At 32.3% G+C, this 14,062-nt stretch overlaps 1 long non-coding RNA gene across 2 annotated transcripts in view; it reads left to right on the top strand.

The window, feature by feature from the left end:
• Positions 1-11,751, top strand: part of LOC103881235 — a 36,312-nt gene extending 24,561 nt beyond the window's left edge. The window contains exons 2-3 of one of the 2 annotated variants that reach the window (XR_004178318.1): positions 3,508-3,559; positions 11,614-11,751. This is a non-coding gene — a long non-coding RNA (uncharacterized LOC103881235). Of the gene's footprint in view, positions 1-3,507; positions 3,560-10,324; positions 10,851-11,613 lie in introns of those variants that run through there. The other variant, XR_002519809.2, reaches the window with a different exon arrangement.
• Positions 11,752-14,062: the final 2,311 nt, after the last annotated feature.

Genomic DNA, 14,062 nt, shown 5'->3' with positions numbered 1-14,062 from the left:
AACTTTGTCATAAATGAATTAAGAAGTTTGTGACCAAAAGATATGGTTAACTTTTTGGCTATTATTATCTTCTCTATTAAATACCAATAGATAGAAGAAATCCATTTAAAATAGTGCTTACAACATAGAATGTAATAAATTATATGCATACCATTTAGAAAATAATTAGAATGATTAAAAATCCACATTCAGTATATCCAAACAGATTTGTTAGGATAGATAAGTGACTTTTTAAAAGACTAGTAGCAATGACAATGAATCTTGAAAAATACATGCCTCTAAAACAACAACAAAGATGAAGTTAACTAATATCATATTCATGTATTCAATAAGTGATTATCTACAATGTGTAAGATATTCTTCAGGTGCTAGGTACACATCAAATCCAAGATCTCAGAGGGTGTGTAAGGCTACTAAATACCTAAAGAAAAAAATAAAATTGTGTTATATGTGATTAAAACATAGATTCAAGTAATAGTGTTTGGTTTACTTTAGAGAAGAACTTTCTGAACTTTCTGAAGAAGCGACAGTTAATCTGTACTCTGCTTATCAGAGACTATGCTAAGAAAAGAATTATATTTTCTGCATAAAAAGTGAGTATCTGTGGAGCATAAAGTGCATATTAGTCACTCTGGAGTTATAAAATTTCAACACCGTCTCTTCTCTCCAGGAGGCTGAAATATAGTATCTGAGACCTGGTGTTTACACACAGGTCTAATATAAGGGAATTTGCTTAAATAAGGTTACTCTAGTTTCGTTCACTATATTCCAACCCTATTATGAAAGTTCTCCACATTTTAACACTTTTAATCCTCCAAATGCATTATGAGGTAGCCTTTACTATTATATATAAGCAAACTGAGACTAAGGACTAAGTTTCCCTTGTCAAAAATATAATAGTTTGCCAAATTTGGGATTAAATTCAGTCTAGCATGCAGCTTACATTCTTAATTTCTATGATAAGGAATGAATGCTATGACGTAAATGCAATACTATAAAATCATAAAAAGTAGGTTTCTGAGATGATCTGAAAAGGTGGCAAGGTATATTTGTTCAAAGGTAAGCTGTTCATAGTGTATCCAAGGAAATATGAAAGGAGTTATCTTTTAGAGATGTTTCCAAGACAACAATGACAACAATCACGTTGATACTAGATTGGCAACACAAATGTCAATAGTAGCTTAGATCATAAAAGACCCTGTGGAGTCCACCTAGAAATTTCTCTTGGGACATTTGCTCTATATCCACAAAGTGTTAATATTATAATCGTGCCTGTTCTTTAAAAAAATCTCCAAATATATATATAAAACTTCAAATGTATATATATTTGAAGAATGTTTAAAGAAGTGGCCTGGTTATATTATTAACATACTCATATACACTAACACATGTTAGTGTATCTTATAATATTAACATACTCAAGTGTTATGTGTAAACATTAAAAAAGGAGAGCCATGGTTATTAAACAAAAATAAAAGAAAGAATATTAATGATCAAATGTCTCATGGAGATACATTCATTTTGAAAAGCAATCAAGAAAACGGCAATTTAAAATGTAAGTTACATTACAATAACATTGACAAAGAAGAAAGAAAGGAAGGGCAGGAGAAGGAATAGAGGGATGGTCGGGAAAGAAGGAAGAAGGGGAAGAAAGATCTCCAGCATCTCAAAAATGTGGAAAGCAGCAATCTTCATATAGAGGAAATATCTTACAAACATATTTAAAAACCTGTTAACATTTCAAGTCCTTCAGCAAAACAAGTTTGCTTCAATTAGGTAAAAACACATATAAATGTTTAATGTAATGATTTTAAAATGTATGGATGACTATCATAAAAACAATTAAAATGTAAGTACACTTACTCATGTAAAAATACACTAAAAATGAATTGAGTTGAAAAATTATGCATACAGACTTCCTATTTTGCCTGTAAATGGAAATATATTTTTGTCAGAGTCAGGTTTATTTGAAGCTAAGAGTTTATTTTAAAATGTAATAAATGTCTGCTAATCCAACCTTTTCTATTTCAATTTAATATATAACACTATGGCACTTTTATTCTATTAATATAAGAAACATATCAACTTTAAAATTGCTATAAGTTTGAATACATTTATTAAGGTATATCTGTTCTGTCTAGTTTAAAAGAAATCATTTTTCCATGTTTTTAAGTGTATTCTCTACAATTTAGGCATGGTTGATTTTGATTCTTCTAGCATTGATTTTTTTTATTGCTTTTGTTTCTTTTAAAAGTGTTTGCAAGAGAGAGTGATTTGTACAAATATATTATTTAGCCCTGTTGTATTTTTTAATTAATATGTGTACACTGAGTTAATTATAGATTCACAGTCTGTTGTAATAAAATATCGGAGAGATACTATGAATGCTTTACCCATTTTTTCCCCGATAGTAACATCTTACAAAACTGTAATACAATATCACAACCGGGATTTTGACATGGGTACAGCCAAGATATGAGATATTTCCATTCTCCGGAGGATCTTTCGTATTGAGCTTTTATAAGCACACCCGTATCTCTCCCTTGTTCTGTCCCTAACCCTTAGCCTGTCCCTATCCCTTGGCAGTCACTGATCTGTTATCAATTTCTATAAATTTGCAATTTCAAAAATGTTGTAAAAACAGACTATGCAGGGCTGGCATGGTGGCTCACACGTGTAATCCCAGAACTTTGGAAGGCTGAGGAGGGTGGATCACTTGAAGTTAGGAGATCAAACCCAGCCTGACCAACATGGTGAAACCCTGTTTCTACTAAAAACACAAAATTAGCCAGGCCTGGTAGTGGGCGCCCGTAATCCCAGTTACTTGGGAGACTGAGGCATGAGAATAGCTTGAACCTAGGAGGCAGAGGTTGCAGTGAACTGAGATCAAGCCACTTCACTCCAGCCTGGGCCACAGAGTGAAACTCGGTCTCAAAAAAAAAAAAAAAAAAAAAAATACACACACACACACTCACACACACACACACACACACACACACACACACACACATATATATATAGACTATGCAATAGGTAAATTTTGGGGATTGGCTTCTTTCATTCAGCATGATTTAATGATAATTCATCTCAGCTTCACATATATTAGTATTTTCTTTCATTTCATTCCTTAGTAGTATTCTATAGCATGAATGTATCATAGCTTGATTTACTATACACGTGTGAAGGACATCAAATTACTTCTAATTTGGGGCTATAACAAAGTTTTTTCATTTAGAAACTGTTATATAAATGGAATAATGCAGTATGTGACCCCTTGAGATTGGCTTTTGTTTTTTCATTTAACATAATGCCCTTGAGATTTTTCCAGGTTGTTACATACGTTACTAGCTTGTTTTCTTGATCCCTGATTAGTGTTAGATGGTACATAAGAATCACAGTTCTTTTAGCCATTGGCCATTTAAGGACAGGGTTGTTGCTAGATTTGGGATACTATGAATATTAATAAAACTGCTATGAACATTTATTTAGGTTTTGGTGTTACCTTAGGTTGTCATTTCTCTAAGATGAAGGCCTGAAAGTGCAATTCCTGGATCATATGGTAAGAACATTTTAGTTTTATAAGTAATTGCCAAATAATTTTCAGAATGACTACATCATTTTATGTTCTCACCTGCAATGTATAAATGATTCAATTTCTCCACATTCCTGTCAGCATTTGGTATTATCATGATTTTATTTTGAAATATTAGCCATTCTGATAGGTGTGTTAGTATAGCTCATTGTGATTTTAACCTGCTATTTTCTAGTGGTGAATGAAGTTCAATATCTTTCTTGCTTATTTGCCATCTGGATATCCTGTTTGGTTAAATGTATGTTCAATTCATTTTTTCTCATTTTCTGATTGGATTGTTCATTTTTATCTGGTGAGGTTTTTGAGTTCTTTATATATTTTAGATAAAAAATCTTTTGTTGAATAAGAGGTTTGCATTTATTTTTTTCCCAGACAGTAGCTTATCTTTTCAATTCTCTTAACAGGACCTTTCATGGAGCAAGGGATTTTAATTTTGATGAAGTCCAATTTATCACTTTTTTCTTTTTATGCTTTGTGCTTTTGATGTTAAGCCTAAGAAGTCTTTGCCTAACTGCAGTTACAAATATTTTTTCCTACTTTTCACAAAAAGATAGTGTTATATTTTGCACTGAAATACAAGACACATTTATTTATATTAACTTTTGCATAAGGCGTGAGGCTAAGGTCAAGATTTTTTTTTTTTTTGACATATGGATATCTTATTGCAGCAATATCATTTGTTTGAAAAGCTATTCTGGATGGATGTGGTGGTTTATGCCTGTAATCCCAGAACTTTTGGAAGCCAAGGTGGAAGGATTGCTTGAGGCCAAGATTTTAAGACCAACCTTGCCAACACAGTGAGACCTTCGTCTCTACAATAATGTTTTGAAAAAAATAAATTAATCAGGTGTGGTGGCATGCACCTATAATCCCAGCTATTTAGGGAACTGCAATGAGAGGATCTCTTAGTCCAGGAGTTTAAGACTGCAGTGAGCCATGATTGTGCCACTGCACCCCAGCCTGAATGAGCGAGTAAGATCCTATCTTCAAAAACAAACAAACAAACAAACAGAAGGCTATGCTTTCTGCATTGAATAGCTTTTGTGCCTTTGTGGGAGTCTAATGTTAGGTTCTCTGTTCTGTTCTATTGATTTATGACCTATTCTTCCACCAACACTACACTCTCATGATTATATAGCTATATGGTAAGACAATGTTGAATAGACTCATCTCAAATTATTATTATTTTTCAAAATTGTCGTAGATATTCTAGGGCTTGTGGCTTTACATAAATATTTTAGAATAAGCTTGTCAAAGTGTAAAAATATGAAACAAAACAACAACAACAAAACTTGGTGGGATTTTCATAGGAATATCACTGAACCTGTGAATCAATTTGAAGAGAAATTCAGCTTTACTATGTTGGCTCTTCCTGTGAGCATGGTATATATTTACATTTGTTTGGTGCTTCATTTCTTTTATCAGCATTTTGTAATTTTAGTGTACAGATACTGTACATGTTTTGTTAAGTTTGTACCTAAGTATTTTATAATTTTTTTGGAAAAATTATAAATGGTATTATGATTTTAATTTTGATTTTGATATGTTCACTGTTACTATTTAGAAATGTGATTCTTTTGTCTGTGTGTCTATGCATGTGCTGCTTTCATATGCTACAACCTTGCTTAACTCTCATATTAGTTCTAAGAAATGTTTCTACTTTGCAAATTACTTGAAATTTTCTACATAGATAATTGTATCATCAGCAAATAGAGACAGTTTGTCCTTCCTTTCTAATTTGTGCCTGTTATTTCTGTTTTACTTGATTCACTGTAGTTTTATGTTGAATAAGAGTGATGAGAATTGCCTTTTTTTGCCATGTTCTTCACTTTAGAGTGGAAACACTAAATATTTCAACATTAAGTATGATATTACTTTTTCCAATTTGTGCTTTTTTCCTTCCTTTCCAATTTATGCCTTTTATTTCTTTTTTACTTGATTCACTGTGGTTTTATGTTGAATAAGAGTGACGAGAATTGCCTTTTTTTTGCCATGTTCTTCACTTAAAGTGGAAACACTAAATATTTCAACATTAAGTATGATCTTACCTCTAGGTTTGTTTATATATCTTTATCAAGTTGAGATTTTTTTTTCTACTGAAAATTTGCTGAGTTGTTTATTATTATTATTATAAATAGATGCTAGCTTTTCTCAAATGATTTTTCTGCATCAATTGATATAATCGTGTGATTTGCCTTCTTAGTCTGTTGATACGTTGGATTGCAGTTTTTTTTTTAAATATAGAACCAGCTTTGCAAACTTCTAATAAATCCCACTCAATCCAGTGTATCATTTTTTAAAAACATTGTTCAATTCAATTTGCTAATATTTGGTTGAGGATTTTTGTGTCAAAGATTATGAGAAATATTCATCTTTTTTTGGTATTTATTTTTGTTTCTTGCTCTTGGTTTTGGGATCAGGGTAACATTATCCTAATAAAACGAGTTGAGAAATATTATCTCCTCTTCTTTTTCAGAAAAGAGATTGTGTCAAATTGGTGTTAATTCCTCTTTATTTAATGGAATTCTCCAATGAGATCATATGGGCCTGTAGATGGTCATTCTATGAACTTTTAAATTTTGAATTAAATTTCTTTAACAGTTTAATACTGTTCAGATTATTTATTTCATCTTGGTTGAATTTTAATAGCTTGTATTTTTTGAGGAATTGATCCATTTGTTTCCTAAATTGTTACATTTTGGAACATAAAGTTGTTTGTAATATACTGTGATTATCCTTATAATAGTGGCAGGATTTTTCAGTGACAACCCTGCTTATTCCCGAAACTGGTGATTTGTGTCTTTTTGCTTTGCTTTTGATGTTTGTCAGCCTTACTAAAGACTTACCAATTGTATTAACATTTGGAGGAACAGGCTTTGTGTAATTGATTTCTTATTTGTTTATTGTTTTCATTTCCTTGATTTTTAATCTTATCTTTATTATTTCCTTTGCACTGCTTTTGTCAGATGCATTTGGACCAGAGTGACTCCATTTTGAGTGAGGGCTAGGAAAATGAGGCTGAGGCTGATACTTGCTGGGCTACATTCCCAGACACTTAGGCATTCCTAGCCTCTAGAAGTTTATGGTTAAGGGAATGAATTAACAATGTTTACCAAGCAGACCCAGACTTGGGAGTGCCCAGATACCCCAATATCTGGAGAACAAAGGCATTCCTAATTTTGCTTTAAAGATTATAATATCAATTCTTGCACAATAAACTAATTAGTTTATCACTTATCCCAAACCCTTGTAGCAGAACACATCTGTCCATATATATAAGCATTGTACATAGGGTGGGTGCGTTCCTCCTCTTGCTTTCAGGAACCTCCGACTCTGTCTATGGAGTCCTTTCACCATTGTGCTTTCTCAATAAACTTGCTTTTACTTTGCACTGAATTCTTTCTTGCTTGAATTCCAAGAACCCTCTTTTGGGGTCCGGATCAGGACCCCTTTCCTGTAACACTTTTACTTTAAATTACCTATGCTGTAACATTTGAAATCAATTATTTGTAAAACAACATAGAGTTGGTTTGTGATTTTCCCTCCACTCCACCGATGTCTGACTTTAATTGGTATTTCTATATTATTTTCATTTAAGGATAATACTATGGTGTTATAACTTAAAACCATGATATTGTAACTTAAAACTGCTATTTTATGTTTTTGATTTATTTTCACTACGTGTTATTCCTCTGTATCTCTTTTATTACCATTATGAACTCTTTGTCTTAATTTGTTTTTTGTTGCTGTAATGAAAGGTCACAGAGTGGGTAATTTATAAACAACAGAATTTGGTTGGCTTGCAGTTCTGGAGGCTAGGAAGTCCAAGAAAGTAGCACCAGTGTTTGCTGAGGGCTTTCCTGCTGCATTATCCCATGGTGAAGGTGGCAGAGCAGAGAGTGTGAGAGTGAGAGAGGAAGGGGCCAAACTTATCCTTTTCGTCAGGAATCCACATCTGTGATAACTAAATCTCTTCTATAACAGCATTAGTCCATTCATGAGGGCAGGCCTCTCATGATCTAATTACCTGATAAAGTCCCACCTTTAAATACTGTTACCCTGAGTATTAAGTACCTAACATATAAACTTAAAGGAACACCTTCAAACCATAGCATTCTTTCATATTCTTTTAGTTATTAATCATTTGCTTACTGTGTTTTCAGTCTCATTTCTCAATTTTATTTCATATATTCTGTTAATAATATGAAATTGCCTTAAGCTTCTTTATGTCCCCTACACTTATCTGATTTAGCAGATTTTGTTGTCTTTGCTAAAAGTATCCCTCCCCAAATTTTCATTTTAGTAACATTGTACATATTCTTCAGGATTTAGCATCGTACTCTCTATTATAGAAAATATGCTCTGCCTAATTTTCCCCAACCTTGAAACTTTGCCCCAAAACTTGCATTTCCTTTACTAAGAATCACTTATCCAAATATTTATTTTATGTCATGTATTTCTCAATTATGAAACCCATTGCTGCATTTTATAATTATTGGTTTACTTATTTGTCCCCCATACCAGATTCTGAGCCTTTTGAGATCTGGGTTTACATTATAATTTCTTTATATTCCTATTTCTTAGCCCTATATCTGACATATAGAATTCACTTGTAAAATTCCGGTTATATAACAACATTAAAATACTTCACATATAATTTATTTTAGTGAAAATATGCCAATAAAGATATTTTATTATTAATTTTGAACTTCTCCACTTAGAAAATAAAGTGTTAATTAACAAACACTAAAAATTTCTAACTATATGTTCAGTACTGAACTGGGTAGGGTTTGAAAATACATAAGAAGAGCAATCTACTCTCAGGTTATAGTAATCTGTTTCATCAGGCATGCTTCCACCATAAAATAGTGCAAACTATCCAAAAATTAATTGATTTTCAATGAAATGGTGGGTCAATGAGCTTTTGCACTAATCAGGAAGGAAAGATAGGAAATAGTGTGAATCTGAAAGCAATACTTTCCAAGCTATAATTTTCAATTGCTCCTGGATATTCAAATATTTTATTATGGCCAAACCAGTTTATTCATAGTTAAGATCAACAATAAAATAGAGGAGGGTAGCCAGAGAGTAAAAGAAGTTTTATTATGTAAACTTAGAAAAGTTAAACTTTCATGCATTGCTTTTCTCTTTGCTTACAAATATTGGGTTTTAAATAAAATTATATCTATTTGTGAAGGTTATGAATAAAATAAGGAACAAAAATCTGGGTCTTATAAAAGTGGAGGATCTTCAAAAAATAAGCAGAAACATTATCAATCTGCTTATAACACTGAAAGAAATATTTTCTCATGATAGAAAACACTATACTCTAACATTTTTAATCCAAAATACTTTTTATGGACAAACTTGTCTGAACAGTACTCTCCTGAAAGCCCATAAACCCCTCTGAGATACTCTCATATTAATGAGTTTTAATGGTGCCTTTGAGTAACACCTAGATGACTACAGCACTACTTAAAAGAGAAACACATCTCTCACATTAATTAGAGTTCTTGAATGACATTGAAAGAGCGAACTGGTTAAATCATTTTCTGCAGCACCAGGTGTAATTGACATAGATATAATGCCAGTGATAATTTTATGCAATTGCAAGATCAGGAGTTTAATATATCTGGCAGTAAGGCAGGGATTTTCTTTCTCTGACAGTGCTGAATAAACCTCTCTAATCCTTTTCCTTTAGCTTTCCCTTATTTCTAGGCTTAAGTTTAATAAAAGGCTAAAAAAAAATCAAGATTCCTCTAGGCTTCTCAAAGCTCAAGCATAGAGAGAAAAAGATGTTATCTCAGGGAGGTTGTGGCTCAGAATCATTAAAAAGACTAATGGCAGGATCACAGGGCTAAGTTTACAATTCCCTTTGTATATCGCAGAGGCACCCTCTCTTGTAGTAAACACTTTATCTACTTTCATCTTGCTTCCAAATTGCCAAAACGGAGGCAGGAGTCCAAGAGGGATTGGATGATTGTAGTTTATAAGGTGCTCAAAATGTTTCCTTGCATGTTCAATTTGGCTTACCTATGATGCTTGTTTATTCATTTACAAGTTATTCCAAAGCCTTGCTATATAGAACTAGGATATTTTGACAAAGTGAACTTCCACAGCATGTTTTCTGTAACATTTAATGTTTTACAGTTTAGAATTGTCATGTACTATAGGAGGCAGCATCTTATGGGCCATTTGGCAGAAGTGATAAAAAGCATAATATTTATGAAAGCCTCTGAAATAGACCAATTGATTTTCAGTGTAATCATCCAATTTTTTTTACTTTGTTTTAATTATAAATTGAGAAGTGCAGAACTCAGGCATATCTAAAGCCTGAATCTTTCTGCCCCTGGGACATTCCTGCTTTCCGTGTTTGTTTTATGCTTTCTTTTTAACTTTTTGAGCAGAATGCCTCATTTATAATGTTCTTTCTTACTTGACTTTGGATCAGTATTATAAGTGGTCATATACAATGTTTCTCATTTTCATTGTTTTCTAAAGCTTATGTAATTGTGTTTTTTAAATTAACATTTAGACCCTAAAATTATTTAATGGAATATATTTTTTCTTGTGGCTATTTTTCTCCTTTATACCTTTGTAAACCATATTTTAGATTGAATGCATGATGATCATAAAAGGTAGCCTTTGAAATATCTTCTTTTAAAAATTCATTGAGATTTTATTTGTAATCTAAAGTGTAATTTTCCTTTTTTTTTTTTTTTTTTAGAAATAGGCTGTGGAAATTAAAAGGGCAAGTTGTAGAATGGAATTTCATAAATACTTATCAAGTCCTTTGAAATAAAAAACATAATTTGTAATATGTTTAATTTTTAAAAAGTAGAGTATTATTTTACCAATAAAAATGAAATAAAAATTACCTGTAAATTGATAAATAGATCGATGTAATTCCATATAGTAGCATAATATGCAACTATTAGAATTTATGGCATACGAGAATGTTACCAAGTTATATTATTCAGTGAGAAAAGCAGGTTAGTAGAATATACAAATAATGTTCACAAACAATATATCTTGTTTTTTTGTAATCACCAAAGGATAAAAAACAGATGCAATCACATTAAGTCGAATTTTAATTTGAGGACACTACATAGCATCAAAATAAAGAATACAGTGTGATATAATCATGAAATTAGATATAATTCTGTTCTCCTTCTCTCTCTCTTTTTTTTAATGTAGGAAGGGAGAATGATTTGAAAATGGTAATGAGGAAAAAGAACGTCACTGACACCACCTCCAGGTCCCATGGAATGAGATAGTAAATAGTGTTAACTAGGGTCCTTAGAAGAGGTTCAGATTTACATTCAAACATAAAGATGAAAGAAATATTTTGAGCACATGATGAAAGTATGAGATAATTAACTGTTAATGGAGCATACATTTCAAATGGTATACAGAAAAGAGTTTAGAATTTGAGGAAGCATTGAAAAGGAGACAGAATAGTAGATACATAAAGGTACATGATGATTCATGTGAAGAATACAAGACGTTACTAGGAATATGAGCGTTTTCTTGGGACTAAATTAATGAGATAAATCTATTTATAGATATATAGATAAAATATATATATAGATATAGATATATAGAGAGATTAATCCTGGTGAGTTTAAGGCAGTGTTTGCATCAGGATAAAAGAGAGGAATAGATATCTCTTTACTGTAATACTTGGATAGATAGTGAGCAAGGAATGGTCTTACACCCAGGGTGGCAGCTCACTCTGACTTCCTGTTTAAGGAGAAGAGATCTTATTCCAGATACATACACTATCTTGATAGCTTACAGAATTCTGTAGAAGGTATGTATGACAACAATCACAAGAACACTTTTATTATAAGAAAGTTATGCTTGTGAGTGTATATACATTTGTACATATGTGAAAATGTCTACAGACATGTACTTTCTCTTTCTATCTGGTTTTGCTAGGTAGAAGTGATGCATTAAAAGTCTATTTTTTTTTTTGCCTCAGAAATCTCTGAAATATTATTTTCTGTCTTTTCTTCCAGATGCCCTTAAAAAGAAAAGTAACCTACCCATATAAAGAATTTGATCACCATTACTAAAGCTGTAGAATTTAGAGGACATGTACCTCATGAGTGTCTGGAATTAAAATCTCAAAAGAATCATTAACTTTTTTACACTCACTTGAAATTCTGCCTTTATAAGATTTTTTTCTGTTGAAACACTTTTGTGAATTCAGTTCTTAAGGAGAAGAATTTGCCATCTTGTGTTTTTGTCCTCTGTTGATGTAACTGAATCTAATGCTTGCATGTCTTCGTGAATTTTTTATGTGTATGAAGGTTAAATTTTGGCTTAGGCAACACTGGGCTATTACTTTCTTGTGTGGTTTTATGAAATATTTGGATATGATCACAAATCTTTCACTGGTAAAGTTTCTTTAAAAAAAAAAAACAAAAAAATATATCAGGGATTTTTCTGTTTTTGTAGGTAGGATTTTTTTTTTTATGGATTTCATTCTTGCTTCTGGAATACCAGATTGGGAATCATCTAGTTGGCAACCACTTTTTGTTACTTGAAGAAATATAGAAAAATTGTGCTTTGTTTTATGCCAGCCATTATATTTTTTGTTAAGTGGAATGACTTATTCATTGATTCACAAATTACATATTGAGTTTCTACTATGTGCCAGGCAGAGCTTACAGTGTCTGGAAAAAATGGTAAATAAAACAAACCATAATGCTTGCTAATGCCTAGCTTATATTAAAATGACTGGGATGAGGGAATAATATCAATTAAACAATATAAATGTGAAACAACTAAATATAATGGTTAGAATATGGTACTTGTTATGGAAAAAATAGAGTTGGGTGAAGGGAATTAAGAGTATGAGAGTGATAAGTGCGTTGCAATTTTACATAAGGTTGTTGGCTCAGGTCTTACTAATCAGGTGATGTACATGAACATATTGGGAAAGCAATACAGAGAGAGGGAACATCCCAGTGCAAAATGCTTGAAATGGGATGGGACTTGTGTATTTGAGGAAAAATAGAGAGGTCACTATGATAGGAGCTATATAAGCAAGATAGAAGGAAATGAGGCCACAGAGCTAACAGGGGTCAAATAATTTTGACCATTACAGGGTATTTTAAGAACTTTCCATTTAATTCTGAATAAATAAAAAGAGAGAGCATTGAATGACTTGAATAAGAAAGTGGCATGGTCTGACCTCTATGTCATAATGGATAACTCTGACTTCTGTTTTGATAATAGACTGGTAGGGGCAAGGAGATGAACTTAGAGGCTATTAGATCAATCAATAGCAGAAACAAAGATGGCTTGGATCAGAATTGTAGTGTGTAGACAATGGTTGAATTATAATGTATTTTTTAGTAAAGTCAAGAGAAATTCTTGACAGATTCGATTTAATATGATAGAAAAAGAATCAAAAATGACTGAAAGCTTTAGTCTGAACCATTAAAGGAAAGAATTTGTCATCTGCTGAAGTAGAGAAGATTATGCTTTGTGTGTGTGAGTATGTGTGGGGGTGTATCTGTGCGTATTTGGGATATCTCTATTAGGTATCTTAGTGGAAATATAGCAAGTTGAATATATGCCTCTGGACTTAAGGAGAGTGACCAGCCTGAAGATAACGTTTTGAAAGTCTAGGCACACATTTGACTATAAAGACATCTAACTGAATAAAATGATGGTACAGTCAACGTGGTCAGGAAAGAGAAGAAGGTCAAAGACTGATCTCTAGTATCTACAACACTAAAATTTTGGAAACAGAAAAGGAATTCAGCAAATAGCCCTAAAAAGGAGGACTGGTAAAGTAGGAGGAGAAAATAATTATGTGACACCTTAGAAGCTGACTAAAAATGAATAAAAAAGGAGGGGTTTGTAATAACTTAAATGCTCATAATGGTACATTCCATAAAATGTGAGGCTGGTGGTAATAGTAAGGAAATTTAATTAGAATGAGACACAGGCAACTTAGAGTTAGGAAGTCCAGAGTGGAAGGGAATGAAAAGGAAAGCATGAATATCTGTATTCAAGAGAGTCCAGCATGGAGTTTCTTTGGGACTAGCCGACTGTTGCCTAACTTCTCAAGCCAAAATCATCCTCCTTGGAGTAAGTAAGACTTTTGGTTGCCTATTGTCACCATACCTGCTGGTTCTGATGTGTTTGTTTGATTTATTTAGGCTGTACGTGACCCCTCTCACTTCTGGTGGTAGATCTCTCATTCTGTAATACTTTGGAAGAAGAAACATGCTAACTAAAATATTTCTTTGCAGCAAGTTTTAGAATTTGGTTTTCCTGAGGTGAACATCCAAATTTCTCCATACTCATCATATTTCTAGAACAGAACACATGACATAATATGACATAGAAGAAATCTTGACATTCCATCTCTGACATTAATAAAATTTTAAAAAATCCTGCCATTTCACTTTAACAAATGGAAATTAGTCTCTGTGTGGGTCAACCTCTCTT

The sequence above is a fragment of the Papio anubis genome, chromosome 14, assembly GCF_008728515.1.
Source record: "Papio anubis isolate 15944 chromosome 14, Panubis1.0, whole genome shotgun sequence".
NCBI lineage: Eukaryota > Metazoa > Chordata > Mammalia > Primates > Cercopithecidae > Papio > Papio anubis.
The sequence above is the reverse complement of the archived record's forward strand: the minus strand, read 5'-3'. Positions and strand labels throughout refer to the sequence as shown.